Genomic DNA, 27,056 nt, shown 5'->3' with positions numbered 1-27,056 from the left:
GCCACACCTCCTAACAGTGCCACTCCTTGGGCTGAGCATATAAAAACCATCACAATAACTAAAAGAGGAGGTGGTGGTGGGGGGAGAGTGAATAACATAAAGAAGAAGGAAAAGCAGAGAAGCACTCAGGTGATTTATCTGATTTTTTTAAACTTTGTATGAAGGTAATTTGTGGTCCCTACGTTTTTCTAAACTGAGCATTCTATACTCCAAACCAAGCTGCGTGAGGCCATTTTCAAAAGACAATACAAAATTCTCTCAGGCAGCAAGACCCAGGCATCTAAAGAGGATGAAGGATGTACACTGGTCACAAAGAAGTGGCATAACCAGATGGCCTGGATGTGACTATCAGTTGGAAACCTGGATATCTGGGTTAGCAAGACTCTCATAAGAAGAGAATAGTATCTGTCTTATGGGGAATTGTAAGGAATAATGTTACCAATGCAGCTGAAGTACTTAGCTATGTGCTTCACACTTATGGGCTCATTAAATTACTTTTTCATTATCATAATCATTATCATCGTCATCAACACTATCATCATCATCACCACTGCCATCATCATTGTCATCGTCATCACCATAATCATCTCCATCCACATCTAAAACCCAGAAAATAGCAGCGTCCCAAATGGAATTACAGTCAGGGGTGGTGAAAAAGTACAGCAAACTGGAGTTCATGTCGCAGTATTCTAGATAAACCTGCAGCTGGGTTGAGGAACTGAAGACCCATCAGGCACCTGGAGACTAAGCCTCTGTTAAGGTCATGTGACTGATTACAGGAGCAAAAGAAAACAGTCTGCAGATAGAAACCAAGGCACTTCCCCAGAGCAATGTGCTCCAGTCCAGGGTTCTTGGCAGGGGAGGCAAGTGTGCTGTGGATGAATGCAGCAGCAGGCCACACAAGGCGGAAGCTGCAGGCCTTCGGCAGCTCTTATTTTTCCTTAGTATCACAAATGTCTGGACGATGCAAATCCACACAAACATAACAAATGGGAGAGCACAAAATGACCATTAGGATTTTAATATGTGTGTAGGAAAGCCATCAAATACTCCCGGAAAATAAAAGACCATCTGAATACTAAATAATTTCACCCCCTTATTGCTAATAATAATGTGTCATCTGGATGAAACAGTCCCTTAAGTATATTACATTCCATGCTGGAATTAGGCCATTAGTCCCATTGACACAGCTAATGGTGAAGCCCAAATTATGTTCCCCGAGAAGATGTATTAGAATGTGGTTCAGAAGAGATCCGTTATCCCCCTTCTGCCGATTTTCTATCTAACACACTCTGCCCTGATTTCTTCCTTGAATTCTGAGTAACGCTTTGGAAGGAATTGGTCACTATAGGTCATGATGGGTTTGTGTTGGATAACTCACGGCGTTACTGGAACCTCAAATTAACCCCAGTCTTTGCATGGCTAGTCTAGGTGTTCAGATTCCACTGTGCCGATGGACGGGGAAAGAGGTGGGGAATGTCTGACGCGAGTCCCTCTATACTCTGTGAGGCAAGTCCCTCGTGACTACCTTTAAGAATGTGAGGAAATAGAGCAAGGTGGCTTAATGGCTGCAGTGCACATCAGCTTATACCAGGATGGGAACTGTCATCGTTTGAGCTACAGACCAAATTTGCCTTCTCTCTAAAAGAAAAGCAAATGCGTGACAATGGATATGTCAATAGTAACCACGGTGGATGGGTTCTACTAGAAAACTTCTGTGTTGTTCTTAGAAAAGAAAGGACGGTGGGAAGATGAGAAAAGAGAGAGGAAGATGTCCTGAAGAATTGGCTGCCTCATTACCAGAATTTGTCCTTCTCATGAGCCTGATTGGACAGTGCCCTCTTCCTTAGAGTCAGACTCAGTCCCTCTTGAACAGTCATCTGCCCTTCTGTTTTGGTGGGAGTAGAAGGATATTTGCTGTAAGAGTGTTTAAGGCCCTCAAAGAGTGGGAGCTGGGGAGCTTGTTGTGTGGCCATATTCCCAGCTGAAGACAACTTGGCTGAACCAATTTGTCCTCGCTCTGCAATTACAGGCCTAATTAGATGTAGTCTAATTACAGCAGAGGAGTCTAATGGATCTTAAATAACTGGAAGGCGCCCTGGCTACACACATAGTTCAAATAGAGAACGCGTTTCTAAATATGTGGAGGAGCTGAATCACCCCTTTGCTTATTTTAAGGAAATGAAAGAAGTTCCCACAGAACTGAGGGTAAAGATCACACTTGTTATTACGACTGATATAGAGATGCTTATAAAGCCGTCTGATATGCATTCTCTCTGACACAGATCTTTCTATTTAGGGGACTTCACAGATGGGACTGATTGTCAACTGCTACACACTTTATTGAATTCTTCCCACGTCTTAAGTGTAGAGATGATGCCCTAAAATATTTTCTCTTTTATTTTACCAAACAAATTTATTTTAGCGGGGAGATTGATCTAGATGCGTCAACTAAAGCTTTTCAAAGCCACGCTGTGGGTAAGTGCCAAAATAGGATTTCAATTTATATTTATCCCCCGTGGAATCTTACACTCTGATGCCATCATGCTCTATTTCCTTTGGCAAGTAAGTGCGCACGCACTCCCTGTGACAGGGAAGAGGATAGAGGCATGTTCGTCTACAAAGCCAAATAACCCAGCAACCTGTAAACTTAATCATGATGCTAATAATAGTGACCACTACTGTGCTGGCTGGTTTTGGGTGTCAACTGACACAAGCTGGAGTTATCACAGAGAACGGAGCCTCCCTTGAGGAAACCATGAGATCCAGCTGTAAGGCATTTTCTTAACTAGTGATCAAGAGTGGGAGGGCCCAGCCCATTGTGGGTGGTGCTGTCCCTGGGCTGGTAGTCACAGGTACTGTAAGAAAGCAAGCTGAGCAAACCAGGGGAAGCAAGCCAGTGAGTAACATCCCTCCATGGCCTCTGCATCAGCTCCTGCTTCCTGACCTGCTTGAGTTCCAGTCCTGACTTCCTTTGGCGATGAGCAGCAATGTGGAAGTGTAAGTTGAGTAAGTCCAACTTCTTTCTTTGGTTATGTTTATGCAGGAATAGAAACCCTAACTAAGACAGCTACCTAATAGGATAAGATGTGATCTAAGAACAGAGGTAGGATGGAAATAGAAGTCCTCTACTCTGCTGGAAGGGTTTCAGGGATCCTGGGGACTGGCCAATACTCAGCTGTCTGCACTCTTTCCCTAGAGATACTTGGCACAGGGAACAGACAGACAGACCACCATGGTGATGATTGTGTGGGATAGCTGTTGAGAGTTTTCTCACCAGTAAAACATCCCCTAGAGACGAAGCTCACACGAAATCTACAAACTCATGCTGCTTGCCTCTGGGGTTAAGTAAACAGTGCAATGCTGGAGGAGAGGAGACTGGAGGAGGAGAAGCCTGTGTGGTATATAGGGAGAGCCAATGATGGCACTTCCAACTGCTGGAGTGGGACTTGCAGTGTCGCAGCTCCTGCTCGGCTAACCATGAGTAACCTGGTTTTAAGAGACTGGCCAATTAGTTTGGGTTGACTCATTTTTTTAGAATGTCATTGACCTCTCTGTCTGGGACAAGGGTGGGTAATAAAAATAGTCTTCCCAGGTCAAGGCATGCAATGTGGTGCTCTGTTACTAAGTACCTCCCAGAGTGTCCTCCCGAAACTTCCTTTGAGCATGAGTACTATGAGTTCTGCTTCAGCAGAGCCACGGCTTTACCTGTTGGCAAAGAGGAGGGATTACTGTCTCCCACAGGGACTCAAGTGCACAGGTGCCCTTAAGCTACATGGGCTGTGCAGAACTCATCCTTTGCTTCTTTCCTCAAGTCTTTGTTGTTGTTCTCAGAATCAGAGTTCACCCTTGTGAACAACAGAAGACCCTGCTTAATATGCATTCTACAAAATACTGGATATATTTTTGATACTTACAAGTTTAAAATATGATTAATGATTAAAATGGATGTTCATGCTCACATTCACCTCTTTTCTCTCATGTTTACTTTCTTCTTTAGATAACTGTGTGTGTGTGTGTGTGTGTGTGTGTGTGTGTGTGTGTAGGGACATGTACAGAGTCCAGAGTAGGACATCACTGTCCTGTTGTATCAGTCTCCCTGTTATTTCTTTGGCATAGGATATCTCACCAAGCTTGGAGCTAGCCTAGCACTCAGTAAGACCCACTGAGCCTTCTATCTCTAATCTCAATGGCATTGGAGTTATTCGTGCACAGGTCAACAGTCAGCTCTTTACATGGATGCTGAGGATTTATTAAGGCTCTTTTGCTTATGCAGAAAGCATTCCCACTCACTGAACCATCTCCCCTAGGTAGTTAGTGATTGGTATTTTCATGCTTCTCCCATGCTTTAAACATCGAAGATAAGCATGCACATATAACACAACACATTGACTCCATTTTTCTTTCCAGTTAGAACCAAGTATTTTTTAAAGCACACAGAAAGACTTTATAAGTGCGTAATATTTGAATTCATGGACACACAACAGTAGATTTCATTAATATCATACCAAAACTGTTTTATTTTCATCCTTTTATGTCAAAGGATTTAGATATAAAGCCACTGAGGATAACTGAAGTTGTATCTCAGTAGCCGTGCCTTCTGATAGTCAGGATGCCTCTTGGTGGATAAACATACTCAAGCTGATGTTTTAAGTTCTTCCTATTATAATAGAAATCAAGGCACCATGGAATTTCCCCAAACACACACACTAATAAGGGGCATGCACTATAAGAAGCCTGATCTTATTACAATAATTAAAATACCACTTATATTATGGCAGAGGCAACCACTCTTCCTGTGGACTTTTCATGGGAAGAAGTACCCTAACGGGGAGGTCATCATGATTTGAGAGGTGCATTCATGAATATATCTTCTACCTCATAAATACTCATAAACATTCCTTTAAAATCCACAATTCAGAAGCCACTTTGGGACAGCTTACGCTAATTTATCTTTTGAAATTCTTGTTTTTCTTAGTTTTGATGAACACATTTCTATTTAAATGATATGCATCATTTTGTCTGATTTCTTTCCCCCTAGAACACGACAACTGAGAGACCACCCTTAACACCTGCTTGTGCACATTTTAGAAGGAACTTCCATAGGTAAAATATTTGAAGACTTGTTTTGAGTCTAGCATGTGAATTTTTTATTTAGAAAAGTATTAGCACTGAAAAATCAAACTTAGACATCTCCTTGAGAGGTGGTCTGGAGTAATCTTAACCTTTAGGGGAGGGTTAACTATCTCATGATCCTTTCCAAGCCTTCTGTATAAAGTCATGAGATTTCTTAATAAACCTTATGAGAAAGATTAACCCTACTAGAACTTGGCTCTACCTATCACAACGCTCCCCCTCCCCAGAGTTCCCCAAGAGTTCCAAGGTGCCATGGTGTAAAAAATCAAAGACATTCAAGATCAGATTCCTGTGGATTTTTTGGTTTTCTCTGTATGGCCTACCTGCCATAGAGAGGCCCAGGCTCTTCAAGCTAGAAGATTCTCATTCTCAGTCTTCATTCCAGTTTATCTATTCTCCCATTCTGGTGCCCACTCTTTGTTGCTTAGGCTTTGGGTAAGCATATGAAATGGGTTTCATTATGCTGCTTTGCTACATGAGGATGCCTGCACTTTGCTCTGTCTCATCTCCCTGTGCTTTTGCAACATTCTAACACGGGCATCCACTTTCTCAGTAACTAGACCACAAGATATTCTTGTATAGAAGTTTGTCTTTTTCAGGAAACTACGACCACTCTTAACAACTAGTGCCAAAAGTCAATGCTCAAAGGATGTAGTAGTATTCATCAGAATGCCAACTTCTGACTACTCGGAAGGCTTGAGTCAAGATGGTCTCATGTCCAAATTCAACTCAACATGGCTACATGATAAGATCTTATCTGAAAAAATTAGAAAGAGAGTAAAGAAAATGAAAACTATATGGTGGACCTCAGCCTCTAGCTGTGTATTCCCTTAACTCCCCTTTCTTTAGACTCACAGAGAACAGAAGACCTCTGTACAGTGTGAGACCATGCCAACCTCAAGGCAGTATAGAACTCCTTAGATGTTTCCAGTTTCCAAACCCACACTGAGAGATTTAACAACAGCTTTAACTTCCTAAGTCTTTATCTGCACAGAGAAACCTAGAGATCAAGTATTACAACCTAGACTTTTGAGCCTGAAGCTTACTTTGTATGGTGTACACTGAACTCTACTAGTGGATCCTTAGTCATGCAGGGAAGAGGCCAACAAATATCTTTGTTACCACATCAGTATTCTCAGAGTGTGATCTGATAATTAGGGTCACTTCAGAGGTTTTGATGCGGATCAAATCTGTCAAATCTTCATCAGATTATTACAGGTGATTGATGGGAACACCAGTAAAAGATTAAAGACAGCATTTGTGCCCAAATTCCTAGGTAGTTATATTGGATTTTTCTTATAGGAGTGATATTAGTTATTTGTGCTTATAAAACCAAGTCCTGCAGATCTTCACATGTTTACTCTTGAGATTGCAGGCTTTCTGTATTCCAGTTGAACTCTAGGCTATTTTGCATAGTTGGGATATCAGTCAAACTTCTTTTTGTTGAAAGTGTCAGAAAATGTAATTCCATATGAATGAAAAATTTTTAAAAATATATTTACTTCCATGAAGGGACATTTTAAGATGTAGGCACCACTAAAACTAGAGGCTCCACTGGATTCATTTTCTTGAATGCTGGTTCAGGCTCAGACAGATTCCCTCCACCATCAGTCCCATTGCAACAGTGTTTGAGCCTCTATACTTCAAACCCAGCAGATGAGAGATTTGGCTTCCTCTTGTGTAGCAGCCGTAACTGAGTTAACTGGGGTTAGATGCTCAGTGTTGACAAATGGAGTGCATACTCTCACCGAACACATACAAACACATGCATTGACACATACCTGTGAGGCCACAGGCACACATGAGTACACATATTCATACACATGCATCTGTATACTCTCATACTTACCCAGATACATGTGTATGTGAATAACTAACATACTTATTTTCAGAGAAGAAATTTATTGGAAAATGAAGTACTTATGAATATTGCCAGAAAAAAAGTTATTATACAGGCAGAACAACATATTATACCATGATGTGTACATTACAAAAAACACAACAGTCCATCAATGTAAGGCTGTGGGTAGAGGCAATTGTGTATGACATGAGTTGTGAATTTGGACTCAAGTTCAGATTTTTGCTTTTCATATCTATATAAAGATTTTGAGGGTTCGGAGCTGTGCACTACTATGCGTTTGCCATTTCCAAGGTTTCCCGCTTAAAGGGCTTTCCTGATGGGTTGAGGGTACAAGGAAACGGGGAAGGTAAAAGATTCCCTTGGTTGGGGGATCCAGGAGCTGTGGTCTCAGGTCTGACTTAAGAGGCTTTAGAGTGTCTGTAAAATTCTGATCCAGTCCAATGAAATGGCGTTGCATTTGGAACAGTGCGACTGTCTCCCTGGGGCCCATAGTCACTGAATTAAGCCAAAGGAAAGGCGCAACAGATTTCTTGAAAGAATAAACTATCAAGTAAGGTCCAGTGGAAAATTTCCAAATGCCTCTGAAACCCGATAACGCAGTTGCAGCCCCTTGAAGGCGAGATTCGCCAGTGTTCCTGAGGTGTCCTGTTCGTGAGACTCTCCTTGAGTTGTAGCCTTAATCTTGCACCCCAGCCAAGTGGCCGCCACCCACAGAGGCCTCAACCTGAACATGGCCGAGAAACGGCAAGGAGCCTGGTTCGGCTTTGGTTTCTGTGGCTTTGGGCAAGCGCTGGGCTCTGGGAACGGCCAACATGCAGTGCACAGTCCTGAACCACTGCATGCTGCTGACGATGTTTGCCAAGTGAGCGCAAGCTGGAGCTACACTGCCCTGGTGACTCACATGGACAGCTGGGTCCCTGGAGGCAGAACTAGAGCCAAGGCTGTTGGAGGCACTGTGAGGCCTACGGATGGCTGAGGTGGCCGCAGGTGGCTGGCACTCTGTGTGTGTGAGTGAAACTGGGGATATTTATATCTGGGGTTGGAATGAGTCAGGGCAGCTGGCCTTGCCCACAAGGAGCGGGACATAGAAGAAAACAGTGAGAGAGGAAGGTGAGGTCACCCTCCAGGATGTCCTTCCTGGCTTGTTACTGTGTGCTGGACACTGAGAATCATCCTCACTAACCATTGGACACTCTTTGCTGTGGGGAGGCTGATGTCCAACCTCTAGGACTGAGTAAGGGTTGGGCACCAGCTCTGGAGCTAGCTCTAAAACAGTCTTTTATAGAGCCACTGCCGGAAGAGTGTGTGGACATTCCCAGGCTCCTGAATGTTAAACACACCATAGCCTTCTGAAGCCACAGAATTGAATGACGATGGTCTCAGAGGAGAGGAAGCAGCTCTGGCTGATGTTGGAGCTCCTGCCCACTTCATAGCCATCCAGCCCTTCCCAGCTCTTCTGGATCTTCCCCTGGGCTCAGATGCAGTCAAGGCCAGCTGTGGATCCCGACACACAGCTGTGGTGACACGAACAGGAGAACTCTATACCTGGGGCTGGGGTAAATATGGACAGCTTGGCCACAGGGACAGCACCAGCTCGGACCAGCCCTGCCGTGTGGAATACTTTGTAGAAAGACTACTTGAAGTAAGGGCTGTTACATGTGGACCCTGGAATACCTATGTCTATGCAGTGGAGAGAGAGAACATCTGAACTATATCTCAGGTGGATCCCCAGGCTGCTTATGTACCTGGGTGAGAATGAACTCTTGCTTCAACATGCTGTCCTGGGTGCATGGAAACAAGGCCACAGCGATCTCCCCGCCTCCTCAGTGCTGGGATTAAAGGTACATGCAGACTTAAGAATGTGTGTCTAGGGGTTGGGGATTTAGCTCAGTGGTAGAGCGCTTGCCTAGCAAGAGCAAGGCCCTGGGTTCGGTCCCCAGCTTCGAAAAAAAGAATAGAAAAAAAAAAGAAAAAAAAGATTTTGAGGCATTTATTGTTTGTTTTTTAAACTAGAAAGCAGTAATGAACTTCTCTTCAAGAAGTTCCCTTTAAAGGGGAAGCCCTTGGTCCTGCCAAGACTGAACCCCCAGTGAATGTGATTGTTGGGGGGAGGGCGGTAATGGAGGGAGGATGGGGAGGGGAACACCCATAGAAAAGGGGAGGGGGAGGGGTTGGGGGATGTTGGCCTGGAAACCGGGAAAGGGAATAACAATGAAATGTAAATAAGAAATACCCAAGTTAATAAAGACAAAAAACAAACAAACAGAGAACAACAACAACAACAACAAAAACAGAAAACTGACCTTGCCAGTAAGTTTGGCCTTTTACATATCTCAAAAAAAAAAAAAAAGAAGTTCCCTTTAGAGCAAATGTTTCACTTGTAATTACCTTTCGTAGATTATAAGACATATGAAGAGAGGGCCAATGGTTGTCTTTTTCAGTGCCAAACATTCAATAATTTACACAGAACCTGCTATATCTATATCTATTTATCTGTGTCTACATCTTTATCTGTCTTTCATCCATCTAATTTGAATAACAAATGAGAGACTTGTTTAATATTCAGTGTTGAAATCTCTTACAATGCCATCTCGAGCATTTTTCCTTTTTTTTTTTTTTTCATAATTTCTTTCTCCGGGACAGTTTTAAACAAGGAACTACTTGGATAGTAAAACTTATTATGCTCTATATTTAAACTTTGCTTTTATATACTGTGTGCCTGGGTACTGCCCGAGTTAGGGTTTCTATTGCTGTGAAAAGACACCATGACCGCAGCAACTCTTACAAGGAAAATATTTCGTTGGGGGTAGCTGGCTTACAGTTTTGGAGGTTTAGTCCATTGCTATTATGGTAGGAAATTATGGTGTACAAGAAGACATGGTGCAATTGAAGGTTCTAGATTTTGACCCACAGATGGCAGAAGGAGACTGTGCTACACTGGGAGTGGCTTGAGCATATGAGACTTCAAAGCCCATCCCTGCACTGACAATACCTTCTCCAACAAGGCTATACCGATTCTTTTTCCCCTCTCCAACACCTATTCTAAAAAGGACACATCTCGGGGTTGGGGATTTAGCTCAGTGGTAGAGCACTTGCCTAGGAAGTGCAAGGCCCTGGGTTCGGTCCCCAGCTCCGAAAAAAAGGAACCAAAAAAAAAAAAGGACACATCTCTTGATAGTGGCAATCCCTGTGGGCCATGCACTTAAAGACATGAGTCTATGGGGGCGATGCCTAATTAAACCATCCCAGATACAAATATCATTTCCCATAAATGTATATATTTAATTGTCAATTAAATACTTTTAAGCAGTTGAAAGATACCACAATCAACTAGAATGCTGTTTGCTGAGCCTTATCAATGGTTTTGTAGTAACAGAAAATCAGATTGTGCATTGAAAATGGTATTAGGAAGCCGGGATTCTTGCCCCAGATCTGTTGTTGATTGGTATTTTGACATTAGATAATCATCCAAGTCCCTGAGCTTCTATCTTTTTCCTATTGTGAAATATGGACGCTAAAGTAAATGATCCCTTAAATTCCCTGAGAATAATTACATTCATCAGTTCACATGTGATAAAGAGGTTGGATTTCTAGCATAAAATTAGTTCATTTGAAGTATAAATTTTATTGCAGATGGAATAATTAACTGTAGATCAGAACACTAGGCCACAAGCATAGACTTTGACAATAGAGAAATACAAATTTCACACCATTTTTACATTTTAAAAATGATTATTAAAAACTTGCTCAGTGTGTTCTGACTTCCTGATGACTGAAAATCAGTCTTACTAATCTGCATCCCTCTCTTGATTAGGGACCCCCCACTTAAGCCCTGTAGGTTCTACCTTTGATCATAATCAAAGTCCAGCCTTCAAAGATTTGCCATATGCATTCTGTAAAAGACTAACAGACGTTCATTTCTGACTTTAATGTATTATGAAAATGACAGTAGCTATGCTTCTCTGAAGTGTAATCTCCTGAGAATAGAACGTTGTTATGAAAAAGATAAGCGGGTGCCTTCTGGAGAAAGACTTCTCCATGCTACTCTTCCCTCCTCCGTGACTTACTTTCTCTAAAGTAGATTGACTGGGTTGCATTTAGGTTTTCAACAGATTTCCTTGTGTTTAACGGTAAAGATGTGTTAACCTTGCTGAATACGTTTCCTTATGATGTTTGTTTCTTTCGTCTTTCAACCTATTAAGAGAACAATGACAAATTCTAATTACCCCATGCAGAAAAGATAAATAAAACCTGACTTTTGTCTTCACCACTTGCATTTATTAAATAAGAAATAGTATCCAGGATTGTGGGAGTTTAAATGAGGACTGTGCCCTTGTGTTTGAACCTTGGTCCCAAGTTGGTGTGACGGTTTGGGTAAGGGTAGGAGCTGTGTCATTGTTGGAGGAGGTGTATGACTGGGAACAAGTTTTGAAATTTTAAAAGATTTGCACTATTCTCAGTTGCCCTCTCTCTGCCTCCTACTTTCAGGTCAAGATTTGAATCATCAAATGTCCCTACAGCCATGCCTTTGTGCCTCCATGATGGACTCTAATCATCTGAAGTTGTAAGCTCAATTAATTAAATGCCTTCTTTTATAAGTTTCCTTGGTCATGGTATTCTGTCACAGCAGTAGAAAGAAAACTAAGACTAGGATACTAAGGTTTTTTGTTTGTTTTGTTTTGTGGGTGTTTTTTTTTCTTTTTCTATCTGAAGCAAGGAAAAGTTGATTTTGAGTTCTAGACTTGCCTTTTCCTTGCTGCTTCAAAACTCTTGGATTTTTAAAGATCATTTCTTACTTCGCCAAAATTCATTTACAACATATATCCTTTCATTTCAAGGCCTGGGTCCCCACGGACGATACTTTCATGGTATAAATACACACAACTGGCAGCAAGCAGTTTTATTTTTAAGAAATGGACAAAGAATAGCATTGGAATTCCTTTCCTGTTCTCTATAAAAAGCCTCCACTCCAGATATGCAAAGGATATTTCCTTTGCTTTAACTCTATCAACTGAGTAATCAACCTCATACACAAACATGAAGAAATTTCTAACTCCAGTACAAACATTCCATAGACATGAAATTTAAGGCACTTCAAGTTTTAGTTTCAACATCTGAAATGTACCATGTACCAGTACCCATATAATAGAGAAGTATCAAGGATAAAATAACATAAGGGTTACATGGTGGTCCTGGCACACAATACATGCTCTGTAAATGGTGGACTCCATTGTGTGGATTCCATGTTTCTGTTATACTTGTTTCCACCTCCGGCCATTGTGCAAGCAAAGCAAGAGCTTCCGGTTCTGCAGATACACCAGACTGAAGGTGGGGGAAGGACCCTTCTTGCTTAATAAATGTTAGCATCAGAATACGTAGAATATATAGACCGAGAAGTCAGAAAGATAGGCACAGACCTCTCCAGGCCTCTCTCTTACATCTATTGAGTACTGCCCCACGCACAGAGTCAAAGCCAGCCGTTTAGTCACCTACGTTACCCTCAGGAGCTTCTCTTTCTCTCAGTCACAGGCTTCACTTCTTTTTTCCATGCCTTCATTTGTGTACCATCATTTGCCTACTATCTCTAGGCTTATGGGCTGTAGGCCACATGACAAAAAGCACGCGGTTTTCCTCTGTACTGCTTAGGTCACGTGTTGCGGATCTTGCTGTAAGAGCATCTTGGACGCACTTTGTATTGAGAAAGATCCACGTCGTGACCCTGTGTGATAAAGGAAGGCCATTTCAGCTACAGTGGAAAACAAACGGTTGCGAGAATGTCTGTGGCCAAGTCAAATGCTGTATTTGGTCTTTGAAAGTCAGAGCACCTGAAGCACTATGCATCTCTGTTCTCAGCAGCTATAGCTGTGTACAGAGTCACCTTCATACATCAGAGTTTGCAGGAGGCAGGGACAGAAGACTTGCGGGCACCGAGTAGTGTGCTAATGTCTTATAGCTCAGCCTTCCACTCTAAAATACAGAAAGTGATCTTTAAGACGCATCAGTAACCAAATAAAGCAGGAATAAGGCAGTCTTACGTGTCTGAAGTAGGCTCAGGAAAATATGAATATTCAATTTTGCCTGATTTACATAAAGTATTTTTGTTAAAAAAAAAGAGAAAATGTCAGAACTGTTTGTCTTTGAGAAAAGAGCAGGTGACTCGGGTTCTGAGATTAACTATATCAGGCTTTATGTATGCAGTACCTTTAAAATCTTTGAATATAAAATTAAAATATCTTTTTAAGGGTTATCCTTATGACTAAAAAATTACTGTCTCTACTGTTTTGAAACAATGCTCCTTGAAGTGTCCTTGAACAAGCATACTTTGGATGTCAGAGTAAAAGGATGCCACTGATATTCCCAGCCAGTTGAGGAGGGAAAAAGTAGGGCTTTCTTTGAGGAATCTGTAGCATTCATTTCAAGAGAAGTTTGAGCTGTAGTTTGAATTTTGGAAGTCATCAGGAGGAGGAGCCTTAGGGAACCTTACATTAAATTGCTGTCCTGGAGTCTCTACACTCTTGAAATGGTGCTTTTGCTTGACTAGACGTAGTTGGCATTTGACATACTTCTCAGGGGAGGTGTTTGCTGTTGGATCATGAGTCAAGAAAGAAATTCCTAAGACTGAGGCTTTAGTGGTTTGAATTAGACACATGCCCACGGGCTCACGTCTTGGAACGCTCATTCTCTAGTTGGTTGCGTTACTTTTGGAAGCCGTGGAACCTTTAGGAGAAGCGGTGTAGTTGGAGGAAAGAAATCATTACAGCTCAGCCTTTGAGAACCACACCCAGTTCCCTGGTTCCTGTTCTCTGGTTTCTGATGCACTTTGGTATGGACAACCACATGTTCCCACCACCATGACCCAAGCTACTCTGCTATGCCTTCCTTGCTGTGATGGATTAGAGTCTTGTGAAACCCTGAGCCAAATGAACCTTCCTGCCCTCACATTGTTCCTATTGGGTATTTTGTTACAGAGACACAAAAAATAACCAGCACAGTGGAGTTATGGAGCCTTACATGAACATACATGTACACGTTATCAGGTCTCAGAAGATTTGTAGAAGTTTGATAAAAAAATAGGAAAAAAACTGTTGCATCAGCCTCCTGACCTTCCATTTTGAAAACCCTCAAACACCTTTCTAAGAAGGATATCTACATTGAAGACATTTACCATGCACTTTTAAAGATGTCCTTTAAAAAAGAAAGAAAATCCTTCCTTGGGATTTTCCTGAATCAGTTTAATTACACATTGGAAGCCGTAGAGGCTTCTAATCAGGAAGTGTCTCAGTGTTTGCCAGGTCCCCATGGACAAGTTGTCACGAGTTGTTTTGATTTTAAAAGGAGATTGCTTTTTTTAGTAGAATTAGAGCCTTGACCTTTGTTAATATCAAGTAAACAGAAACAGAGAACTGTGGAAACAAAACCGATGAACATCTCATAGCAAGGTCTGAAAACTATGAAAAAAAAGTGTCGTCAGTCTTAATTGTGTTAGCAAATTAACAGTCTGCAGAGCTACCTAAAAGGTGTCAGGGAATCGTCCCTGTATGCTCTCTTCGAGGGATATGTGTTCACACTCATTAACTACTATTTACCGAGAGGACACAATATCTCACTAAATCGAAGCCTTGAGTTATGAAGCAATTAGTATGGAGATGACATCATGTGAATGGGCGATGAAGTATGGCTTCAGAATCTCCCTCTTCTTCCTCTTCCTCTTCCTCTTCCTCTTCCTCTTCCTCCTCCTCCTCCTCCTCTTCCTCCTCCTCCTCCTCCTCCTCCTCCTCCTCCTCCTCCTCCTCCTCCTCCTCCTCCTCCTCTTCTTCTTCTTCTTCTTCTTCTTCTTCTTCTTCTTCTTCTTCTTCTTCTTCTTCTTCTTCTTCTCCCCTCCTCCTCCTCCTCCTCCTCTTCCTATTTGCCCTCCTTCTTCTTGGTGTCTGTGTGGAGTGTGCACAGTGTACATGGCTGTGTGTGTACACTTTAAGCATGTAGGGTTGTGTGCACATGTGTGAAGTGCATGTGCAGCCTGAGTTCAAAGTTTCCTAAGTTCTATCATTCTCTGCTTAAATAGAATAGAACGCCTTTATCTGATTATTTATTTATTTAGTGTGTGCATGAATATGTGTGTGCATACATGTGTGCATTTACATGGAAGCTACAGCTTCTTTATGGAGGTCAAGGAACAATTTTGGGGAGCTAGTTCCCTCTTTGCACTATGTAGGTTCCTGGGATCAACTTAGTTCATCACACGTGATGACAAATGCCCTATTTGCTGTGCCATTTAACCAACTCTCTACCTCATATTTGAGACCAGGCCCTTTACTAGAGGTCACTGATTAGCTAGGGTAGGTGGCCAGGGGGCCTTGGACCTGCCTCTTTCTTCCTGGAATCCAGTGCTAAGTTTCAGACATTTGAGAGGTGAAATTTTATTAGCATAAATATTTTAGAGTAGATGTAGCCATTTTGTCCCACATCGTCATTGTCATTGCACAGAAAACTCCTGAGAGACTACAGTGTAGTAACAGTGTGTGTTTCTACATACAATTCCATGTACAGGTACGATAGGGATATATCAAAGTTCAAAAAAAATAGCAAAGTACATAAAACAGAAATAATTACAGCTAACATTTATTAAACAGTCAGTCAATATATTCCAAGCATTGGACTCTGGGACAGACTTTAGAATATTTTGTTAAATTATTGCTAGTGCACTTAAGCAATAAATTCATCACTTAATAAATAGTCTTTATGTTCAGTGCAACTGAAACTCTCAAATCTCCAGTCCTTCTCCTCAAAAACATCTTCATCAAGAAACACAGGCAAATCCTTCCATGAGGCTACCCTGAGGCAGTTACCAGAAATAACTGATCTAAAGCTTTCATCTTAAGCTTGAAAAAAAAACTAAAAAAAGGACCAGTTTGCCCCAGAGGGCCCCAGTCTCCATATGGCTGCCTGCCTACCCTCTAGGGGGGATTCTGCCTGACATAGTAATAGGAAGAAGACCTGATTAGAAAGTTTCCAGGAGGTGGGAGGGCAGCGGTGGGAAACAGGAATGGTTTCCTGACATCTTAAAGGACTGATAGTAAGGCCCGGTGGCTATTGTTTGTATATTCTCAGACCTTTGCCAATGGTGGACCTTCCTATAATCCACATTATGGTGACAAAAAGGGACAGAGTCTCTGTAGGATAGCTAGCATCAAGAAGACAGGTAATAATAAGAATTAGTAAGTTTATAGAGAACTTAGAACCTTCACCCATTAATGGAAGGTGGGTGATAAAATGAAATTCAACCACCATAAAAAATGACCAAACATTGAGGTGCCATGGTGTGGATTGGGTGTTCCATTTTGTGTATTTTTCTGATTATCAGTTATGTTACACATCTTTTCTTGTTCTTATTGGCCAGTGTAAAAATGGTTATTTTTGCCCAATTATTGAGTTTCTATCTTTTATGTGGAGTTATTTATTTTGTCAGATACAGACCCCGCCACATGTGCTGTTTGCAAATGTTTTTTCTACCCTTTTGTGGGTTGCTTTTGGTTAACTTGCCGTTTTCTTTTGTAACACAAAGCTTTGATCATGTCTCATTTGTCTATTTTGCTTTTATTGCTTAATATTTTTTAGTCATACTTAAGATTTTTTTCCTTACCAAGTCCAAGATCATGAAGATTTAGCCATGTCTGTTCTTTCCAGGTTTTATACTGTAAGCTCCTACATGTGGCTAACTGATTCACTCGGAAAACTTCTCAGTAACGAGGCATGGTGCTGTTCTTGAGTTCTCCAGATCGTCCTGGAGCAGTGGGCCAGATGGTGATCCCGTAGGTATTAGAGCTCTGTTAGGACCGTAAGAGAATTAAATCGCATTACACGGGAGTATTCCATCCCACTGTTTGATTTTCATCCAATAGCGGCATTAGGGTGGCAGGGGAGAGGATACCAACGAGGCTGAAATCAGGACACGTGGTCCTAGGGATCCACCACACTATTATTTGCATTTACTTTAAAATATGCTTACAACAACTTGACTTTCAAATTTAGCCTAATAATAGTAGGTAATAGAATGGAGGTCTTAATTCTCCAGTGAAAAAACTAATACTTAATAAATTATTTAGTAAGAACCGGTTAGCTAACCCAGCACATGTATGGCTAATTCGAATCTATTTCGAGCAAACACATTTGATTGGCAGATGACTTCTGCCCACAAGACCTACCATTTCAGTATAGAATGTCTCCTCAGCAGTGTGGTTCTAATGCTGGCTCACTGTTTTTAAACTTCCACTGTGGCTGAAGGATCACGGAAAAAAAGTGTATTTTACTTTCAAGAAGGTTAACAAAAGGGGAGCGGCTTTGACAGTGTAAGGTTTAAAAAAAAACTGTGTTAGGAAACACAACAGTTTATACTTGAACCTACAATTGAGGAAATCATCTCTGGTCAGTGAAAACCTAAAAAGAATTAGAACTGACTGGATGTATTAAGCTACAAATAACAAAATGACTTATTATACCATAGTCCCATTCCTAAGGGATGAGGAAGCTAAGAGTTTAAGATCATTTCTGCGCCTGTCTAATTTAGACGGGGCTTGCAAAGTAGGAAATGTTATGTGGGAGAACCACATTTTGTATGGTTATGTTTAGGTAGTCAGGGTAAGCCCAGTGGACTAGATACATGCAATAACGGTGGTATAGGAGTCAGCGGCGACCACTGTGTTTCCAAATTCTGGCACAACTCAAGACGTGGAAGAGGTCTGCCCTGTCCCCTCTGTACTTCAATCCCTGGGCCACAGCTGTGCTTGCATTCCTGGAAGACCACTGCTACCCAGGACAACCAGGTGAGATCCCCATGTCCAGGTATCTTGCATGCGGGTTCACCCACAAGCCTGACAGCCATGAGGGCTGCCCTATCCCCTCTTCCCTCCGCCTCTGAGTTCACACCTCTACCTGAAATCCTGGAGGCCAGCAGCCACCAGGCACCCACCAACTCTGTCTGCATCCCTGCTGCCATTAGGGACCACCAGGCCTTCCAACACCAGGGATGAACAGATGACCAAAGGCTGGTGTATGAACACCATCAGCAAAAGCCAGTGCATTGTGGCACTGCCAGAACTCAGCTGTCCTGCTACAGCAGGCCCTGGATACCCTAACCCACCTGAAGAGTAAGGAGATAACTGCAAATCTAATCTTATGAAGATGGTAGATGCCTTTAAAGAGAAAATGAAGACATACAAAGAAATACAGGAAAATACAATCAAACAGGTGAAGGAAATGAATAAAACTCCCCGAGACCTGAAAATAGAAAGAGAAGGAATAAAAAAAAAAAAACACCACAAACTGAGGGAAACCTAGAGACAGAAAACCAGGAGCCACAGATACAAATCACCAGCAGAATACAAAAGACAGAAGGAAAAATCTTAGGCATAGAAGATATGCTAGAAGAAATTGATGCATTAGTCAAAAACCGCTAAATCTAAAATGTTTCTAATCCAAGATGTAGAGGAGAGCCTGCACTATGGACTGAATATCCGCATACACAAATCACAATGGTGATATATGTAGGAGATGTCACAGGTGAGGCAGGTACAGGATAGAAGGAGGCCTGTCATTGGAAGAGAAGGAAGGATGGGCGGGAGAGAAGTTTGAAGGAAGAGGAGGAGACTAGGAGAGAGAAGAGACAGACGGAGAGAGGGGAGAAGCCGTGGCAGAACAAGATGGCAGGTGATGTTAATATTCTGCTCTGTGTATTTACAGGTTGTTATTAATGTTCTCAAGGGATGGATGGTACCGGGCTTTGTATGTTTAAGTGGGCAATTATATCTTACCAATTGGGTCAAAGATTATTGTGTTGTGTGTTCTTTTATATGAGGGTTTGAGTGCAGGAAAGTGTGCGGCTGGGATGTGTTTCCGCCAAGATATCTAGCAGGTATCTTGGGGCACCGTGGTGCAGACCTAGCGGGGTAAAAGACAATGATACTTCTTTTATTTTTATATTTTTAAAACAACAGATGGTGAGCCAATGTGATGGGCAAGAATCCACTAGTAATCCCGAGAGTTGAGAGAAAGTTTTTATTTTCTAAGTAAGAGGAGGCCAGCGCCATGTTAGGTCATGTGATATCTTAAGCACGGGAATTCAAACAAAGAAATGGGGAAGCCACCTGGGCTGGCAGGCTGTAGGTCCCCTGCTGTGTGATAAGTAATGGCAGATCAGAGAGTCAGAGATTAAAAGCTGCTTTTTAAAGAAAGTTGTTTAGAAAGTCTTTCAGGATACTCATATTCTTTTTAACGTGGGCTCCACGGGAATTTTGGGTTGAAATCCTAGTTAGACAAGCTACTTCTTAATTACAGGTATTATTAAAAGGTGATTGAGTTTGTTTGATACTTTTTTTATTTTTATATTTTTACAACAACAACAGATATAAGTAAGAGGTGGGCCTTTGAGGGCAGAGATATCAGGATTAGGATTAGAGCCTTATGAAAGGGGCCAGGAAGAGTAATGCACCACTTAATGGGGACACAGCAAGAAGACATTTATTGTGAGCCTGGACGAGGGCACACTACACGTAGCCCGTGGAATCGTGCATTTCCTAGCAGCCAGAATTGTGAGAAGTACATTTATTTCTGTTGTTTCTAAACCACTCAGTTCGTGGTATTTGTTACAATAACTTAATCAGAAAGAACTCATTTCTTATTTATTGAATTTCAAATTTGTTTGAAATGTGTGCAAAGAAACAGTTGAAGATATGACAATCTGACTCTGAAACCGATTTCTGGTTGGGAGTATAAAATTAGGAGTTCTACCCTGAAGATAAAAATACTGTTGGGAATTATAGACCAAATAGGGAACTTAGGCTTGACCCTGAAATCTTGAAAATCTTTGAATCTCACTATCTAGTGAGATTTCCCCCTCCCCAAGGCTACATACTCTGGCCCACAACTCCTGCAGAAGGTCTCTGCTTTATCAGAGACCACAGCAGTATTAGGAAGACCAGGAAACTCCTGCTCTTCCATAGGTCAAGACCCTGAACCCCCTGCCAAGACACTGCATACCATTTGCTAACACTCCCTAGAGTCCCTCCTCCCCCAGCTGTCCCTAATAGCATCTCGACTCCTCGACTCCATATCCCTGCTCACAACTACTGCAAGACCCCTGCTCTACACAAGGTCAAACCAGTACCTAAAACCACAGCAGCCGTGCCAGTGTCCAGAATCTCAGAGATGCCATTGTCACCCAAAGCTCTAGAAGTCACACAGGCCACAAAACCCAAGGGGAGATATGCTACTGGACCTGAGGACTCACTGATCACCATCACTGAACCACACCCTAAGCCTCTGGCTAATTCTTTTGAGTGCTGTATACCTCAGGAAATGAGCAATGCTTCAATGGCTGCCTCTGATCCTCCTATCACACTCCGAAAACTACACAAAAGAAAAAAGGACATTGCTACCCACCAGGTTCTAAAATTTATATTTAATCTCCCAGTAATGGCTGATTTTAATTTTACACCCACTGAGTGACCAAGGCGGAGTTGTATCAGTCTTCTGGAGGTGATAGATAATGGATGGATTCATTTATTATCACACCATTATTAAGTCAGTGAGCTGTAAAGCTGGGTGAACTGAGTTGCTGTCTCATTTTTGTCACTCACAAGCTGGGTGACTCAGGAAAACATACACTCTAGTCTCAGGTTCCGTGAAAAAGATTCACGGGAGTTATTGCTGAGTTGCGTGAGAGGGAAATAGCATCTGGCCTGGTACAGGGTTGGCGCCTGGAGATTATCCAGATAAAGCTGTTTTAAAGTAATTGATGAAGGTGACCACAGAGCTCTCTGGGATGAGGACATGATGCTCACAAACCATCTACTCCATAATCTGACTTCTTTGAATTCAGAAGAGGGAGGATTTCCTTCTTTTCCGTCTCATGGAAAGTCTCAAGGAGGCACAGAAGAAGCCTGGGTAGGTGGTGACAAATGGGGAGACCGGATACACATGGTGGCCCTCTGGCTTTGATGGCGATGTGTTAGTCTATCAGTAATATGTTTGGCATTGATTATCCATACGATTATTCTTTTCTGTTCCCTAAACTCACAAAGCCCTCCATACTCTGTACATATACCACAATCTGGTCTTTAGGAAAACACACAGTTCCAATGGAAAAATAACATTTCCCACCTGCATGCTATCTGATTATACCTTTGTTGAGTAGCCTCTCTTCTTCTGAAGACTAACCTATTCTCCAGGCGGTTTTCTAATTCTCCCAGGAAGAGTAGACGTTTCCTCTCTCTGTGTGGTTCGTCCACTGTGGGCAGGTTTTCGTTATTACACTAAGCACATTACACTATAATTATTTGTGATTTCCCACAAGAAGCGCTGCACTGTTCCTGAGGATTCCATTTCTTTACCCAAAGCATCTCTTCATGCGCTCGTTAAGTCCCATAATGCAAATGTGTTGTCTGGAGGGAAACGCACTAAAAGTAATATATGAATTTTTATGCTTAGAAGCTGGTATACTCTTAAAAATACAAAGCAAGAATGAGAATGTGCCCAACTTTAATCTCTGGTCTGTAACTGTAGAACTATGTTAAGAGTAGTAAGTTTTTTGACATTTCCTGGTGGCCCTGGGGGAAGCTAGACAGGCTTCAAGCATTGACCTGCTACTCTGGGAGTGCTGCCCTGAGGCCTGTTTGGTGGAAGAAGTTACATCCAGCCTGTGATTTTAAGATGCTCTGCTAAGGTTATCATGTCTACCCGGAAGTCAAACATAGTAACCAACAGGATTCGTTATTTCCACTTATGGCATAATTCACTGAATGTCACGCACAGTCCTAAGTATTTTAGCTGCATTAAACAAGTCTGAGTGGTGGCTAGTTTCTGCACTGTATGAGTCAGAAAGATGAGGTGATTTTTCTCAAGGTGTTGTGAGTCCTGCAGGCTTGACTGTAGACAAATCTGTACTCAAACATCGTGATATAGTTTGATATAGAATGCATAATTCAGGCACCTCATTAGATAGGGGCTTGCTGAGGGATATTCTAAATGAATGCCAATGAACACTCCAGATGACAGTATTTACGGCAGACAAGAAACGGTCATAAGGAAGTTTGGGGGCTACCAAGTTTCTTAGCCTTTACCTAACTTTGTAAACTTCCAATCTTAGATGATTTAGTGGCACATGGAGTTGATTCCAGTCAACAAACCTTATGACGAGGCAGTCTTAGCCAGGGTTACTTTTGCTGTGATGAAACACCATGGCCAAAGCCAGTTTGTGGAGGAAAGGATTCCCTTTTGAGTTACATGTCCGTATCATTATTCACTTTAGAGCTGGGACAGGAATTCAAATAAGGGAGGAACCTGAAGGTAGGAACTGATGCAGAAGCCACGGAGGGATGCTGCTTCCTGTCTTGCTACCCATGGCTTGCTCAGTCTGTTTTATTATAGAACCCAGAACCATCAGGGCTGGACACTCCCCCCATCAATAGCTAATTAAGACAATGCCTTACAGCTCGATCTTCCAGAGGCATTTTCTTTTTCACTTGAGGTTCCCTCATCTCCGATAATTCTAGTTTATGTCAGGTGTCATACAACTAGCCAGCCCAATGCTTCTCAGGATATCTTGGTAAGACCTATAGATTTTGCCAAAGATGGTCCGCGTGAAGACAGATTTATCTTCCAGTGAGGGCATCAGGAGAGGTACTCCAGTGATTTGCTCTACAGTCCACTATTTTCAACTGAGAAGTCTGTTCTCTTTATTACAATAGTTAAAAAACCATTCCCTCTAATTAACAAAGGACTAGTGTTGGGGATTGGTTCTAATCCTTTGTCTTAATTTGGTTCCCAGAATTATATGGGATCTAGGTGTGTCCAGACACTGAGAGTTTCTGTCCCCGGTTGGTTTTTGATTGGTCAATGAAGGGCCAGCAGCCAATGGCTTGGCAGAGGGACAGAGGTGGGACTTTTAGAACTCCAAGGCAAGAAACACAGGGGAGAAGAAGGGAATTTGGTCTTGAGAAGGCATAGGGTGGACCACGCCATGATGGGGAAACGGTAAGATCATAAACAAAAGTCTACCAACATGTGAGTCAGGGAAGTGGCCCTAGGGGCTACACTCTCATTGGGTTTGGGGTAGCAGAGATAAAATAGAGATTTAGAAAGTGTTAACTCAGGAATACTGGAGGGGAGTGTGTGCTAGCCATGGGAAGGTTTGGAATTGTTCACCCATTACCTCTGTGGTGTGTGTGTGTGTGTGTGTGTGTGTGTGTGTGTGTGTGTGTGTGTGTGTGTGTGTCTTTCATTTGGGAATCCAAAGAATTCTGGCAGGTGGCAAGTGTGAGAGAATTAACAATTCACCGCTACGAAGGAGGATATTTTTGTTCATTATTTTATGCCTGACACCAAACATAGTACCTAGAACATATATGGTCATTGTTTGGTATTTATAGAATGAATGTTGACAGATAATTTTATTGATACTGAGGAAAACCGTACTTGGGACATTTCAGACTTCTAGGAAAAGAATATGAAAGGAGACCCTTCTCCTCCTCTATTTTCCTGAAGCACTGTATATGTTCTCCTCAGATATTGGTTAAAATGTTTTAGAGTTTACTTCATTTATAAAATAATTTGAAATTGTTTTTGCAAGAATAATGAAGAATAGAAGGAAAAGGGCTGAACCTTAGTCCTTCTGTATGCTATAATTACTCTAACTAAAAAGATGCTTGAAAACATAGCACCAGAATCCTAAAGTATTATTGGACTAAGAAAACACCTCGAAGAAGAAATTCTCCATAAGTGGAAAACCTCCAATTTTCTACCTGTAAGCCAAAAAATAGGTAATGTGCTCAAAGAGCCTCTGATATTAAATTATGGCATTGGGATATTTCACCTAAAGCTGTGCACCAGGCAAGAAAGCCTTTGTGTTTTAGTTCACTAAGGCATTGAAGGGTCTAATGCTCTTGACATGAGATCAGGACAGAATAAAATAGAGGTTTAGGGGTTGCCTGAACTTCAGAATGTAAACCTAAATGCTGAGTCTGAGCATTAGAATTGTGGTTCATCTAACGAAAGATCTTAATTTCATTTTAAAGGTGAATCACACGACTTAAAACATGCTTGTGGGGAAAAAACACGGCAGGTCAATGTCTTTGATTTTAGAAAATTATTTTTATAGAATAAATTTTTTACTTCTTTTATATTATTTTTGGCCATTGATAATATATCCAGTTTTGCTTCTGTCCATCTTTGTTTAAAGAAGAAAAAAATTAGAATTACTTTAATTTCACTGCTTGATCCCAAACATATTTTCACAGGCAATGGGAAATTAGCTCTCAAAGATTTAAGAGAAATGGTGGAATCTTCTAGAAGGTAACAGATATCAAAGACAGTTCTACACTCCAAAGTTTGCAAGTGGTGAGGGTCAATGCTCAGGGGTGCATGCTATTATTATTTATTATAAGGAGATACTGAGAGCAACGTCAAGTACTGTCTTACTCTCACTTTGTTCTAATTATGGGCATAACTTATGGCTACATCTAAGTGATGGAGTCCTGTCGTTTTTGATGCTCACATTCAAGCACCTATAGTCAAAGGGGAGGAATGATATAATAATAATATATAATATAGTGATATAATAATATAGTTATACTACTATACTATTGTTTAGTCTCTTGGTCTCTGTCTCTTCTCGCTCCTTTTCTGTTACATCTCTGTTTCTAGCTTTGAAGAAGCAAGCTCTCATGGATTCCCGAATTCCAGAGTAATTAACTTTAGCAACACACTGAGTGCTTCTGAAAGCAGACTTTTCTGAAGACAAGACTCTGATGGAAGCCAGCCATGTTGAGCCCTTTGACTGCAGCTCTAAGTCGAGGACCTAACTCAGTCTGCTCAGTGCGTGCATGCATACACCTGGAAAATGAGTGGTAACATCAGTTACTTGGTTTGCTGTGTTAATTAGAAGAGAGTACTATCTCACACTGATATTCTCTTAAGACTATATCATTCTTAAGAATATACAATTTTGGAAACCAACATAGAAAAGTACGATAAAAGATATCACAGTTTATGAATCTCAAAATCATAATACCTGACGCCTTCTGGAAGTGTCTACTGTGGTCCATTCCTCCTGACTATTATTCAGTCTCATTTTCCCCCTATTAGTTATGCTGACCCCACTAAAGACAAGGAACATTGTACTGCTTAGGACAGAATTCTTAAAGCAGAATACAGGCAAAGTGGATGAGACTCAGGCTATAGAGATCTTAAGCTCACCTGAAAAAAAAATCCCACAATAGGAGGGAAATTGAATTAACAAAGGCCAGGTGGATATTACTTATTAGCCCAGTCAAGATGAGATTTATAACAGGAAACTGAGCTCTCTGCCTTGGATTTGTTTTCTTTTGTCATGGCCTCATTCCAAGTCATATTCTTTCCTCATTAAGATAAGACATGAACCCCATCTGACATCAGATGTTCACAAGGCTCGACCTGTCCTCCTTCACTGAGGAGGACCATGGTAGAGATGTTAATTCTATACCCATATCAAGTTTTCTTTCTGGATGCCCGGGAGGGCTGTATTTCCAGGGTTTCCTTATAGCTGGGCTGAGGCCAAGGGGATGGATGAATAGGAGGGATGAGAGAACGGCATCACTACCTGGCTGTGTTAAAGACAATGCTTCATTCCTTATACCCAAATCTCTCTTTCCTTTGCCGTTATGTCTTACCGGCCCCATGGTTCAGATGGAGAAAGGACAACACAGTAAAGGTTTGAGCAAACTGAGGTGGGTGTGTCGTGGGCAAGAAATAAAGCTGGATTATATTAAAGTGCTGAAGTATGAACTTAATTATTTGTACCTTCCATCTGGTCTAGCCTACACAACTTGATATGCAAATCACTTTCCCGGTTTCCCAACAGCTAACTTAGCACATTAGGGTTGTTCTTATACCCAGCAGCTGTAGGATACTTCTAGCAATGGCAGTTGCTCGTAAGGAAAGCCATCCCCAGGTGATTGGAAATGTGAAAAAACACACCCTAAGGACATTACTTGTCTTTTGAGAGATTCATTATGATACATCATGGTCAATATCCCCAGTCATGAGTTCAACTCTTGCCCAAAAGTCAACCAAGAAGTTCAGAGATAACTGATCCAAAAACAGAATTTTGGTGTGCATTTGCCAGCACAGATTCTCTGGACATTTTTAGTCCACTAAACAAATACTTCGTTAACCTGAAAATTTTTATATTACTTACACTGGTTTCATGTCTGTGAATTTATATGACTCAGTTTTGTGTGTCTGTTTAAAAATATGAGGGCTCAATGTAAATTCCTTATTTTTCTGCTAATAACATGCTTTGTTTCTGCTTTGCTTTTTATTAAACGTTAATACATTTATATTGGAGAAGAAGTCAATCCTTTCCTTTGCAAATCCCACGGAAGTAGAGAGTTAGACTCCAGAGATCATGATTAGCATCATAGTGTGTAAGCTTTTCTACATTAGTATTATCCCGGGGACAATTTTCATTATAGAAAATCTTCTTGTTCTGAGGAAATGGGATGAGGAATGTTAGCACGAGACTGTGAGAAAATTCCGTTCTCTGTACTAGCCTTTTAATGATACGAGGGGAGACATCTTTCGTGGTGTACTTTTCGTTGTTTATGAATTTTAAACCACCGGGGAGCATTCTGCTTCCTCAATTAGACAACAGCTAGGAATATAACTAATATTTCTCTTAAGGTTATTTTTCTCATTGGCAGTTACATTTTTATACTTTAAGTTGAAGAGACCAAAAAAGAGCTTTTTTTTTTTTTCTTTTGGTGTGTGTAGAATTGAGCTAAATTAGTAAATTGTCTAAATTAGTAGCAGCAACAAAGCAGTGCTGACAATTCCGCACCCACAGGAGTCCTGCAGGAGCCAGCAGGTGCCAGAGCTCACCTCACAGACTCCAGCACTTACTTTGCCACAGTAGTATCTGTCACTTTCTCTCCCTTGAAGACTTGTTCTGACATTGGCATTTTAACTGTCCTATTATGGTGAACACACTTGTCATTGCTGTCCTTACAGCTTCTTTATTAAGGGTGGAACT

The 27,056-nt window shown here is 41.5% G+C and overlaps 1 pseudogene across 1 annotated transcript; it reads left to right on the top strand.

Moving 5' to 3' along the window:
• Window positions 1-7,655: 7,655 nt before the first annotated feature.
• Rccd1-ps1 (RCC1 domain containing 1, pseudogene 1) lies at window positions 7,656-26,370 on the top strand (annotated as a pseudogene). Its single transcript, XR_015648229.1, has 5 exons — window positions 7,656-8,107; window positions 8,353-8,838; window positions 11,486-11,561; window positions 16,682-17,817; window positions 24,692-26,370. The product of XR_015648229.1 is annotated as an RCC1 domain containing 1, pseudogene 1 (transcript).
• The last annotated feature ends 686 nt before the right edge of the window (window positions 26,371-27,056 follow it).

The sequence above is a fragment of the Rattus norvegicus genome, chromosome 1 (genome assembly GCF_021556685.1).
Source record: "Rattus norvegicus strain SHRSP/BbbUtx chromosome 1, alternate assembly SHRSP_T2T, whole genome shotgun sequence".
NCBI lineage: Eukaryota > Metazoa > Chordata > Mammalia > Rodentia > Muridae > Rattus > Rattus norvegicus.
Note: the sequence above shows the minus strand (reverse complement) of the source record. Positions and strands in the feature narration are given on the sequence as shown.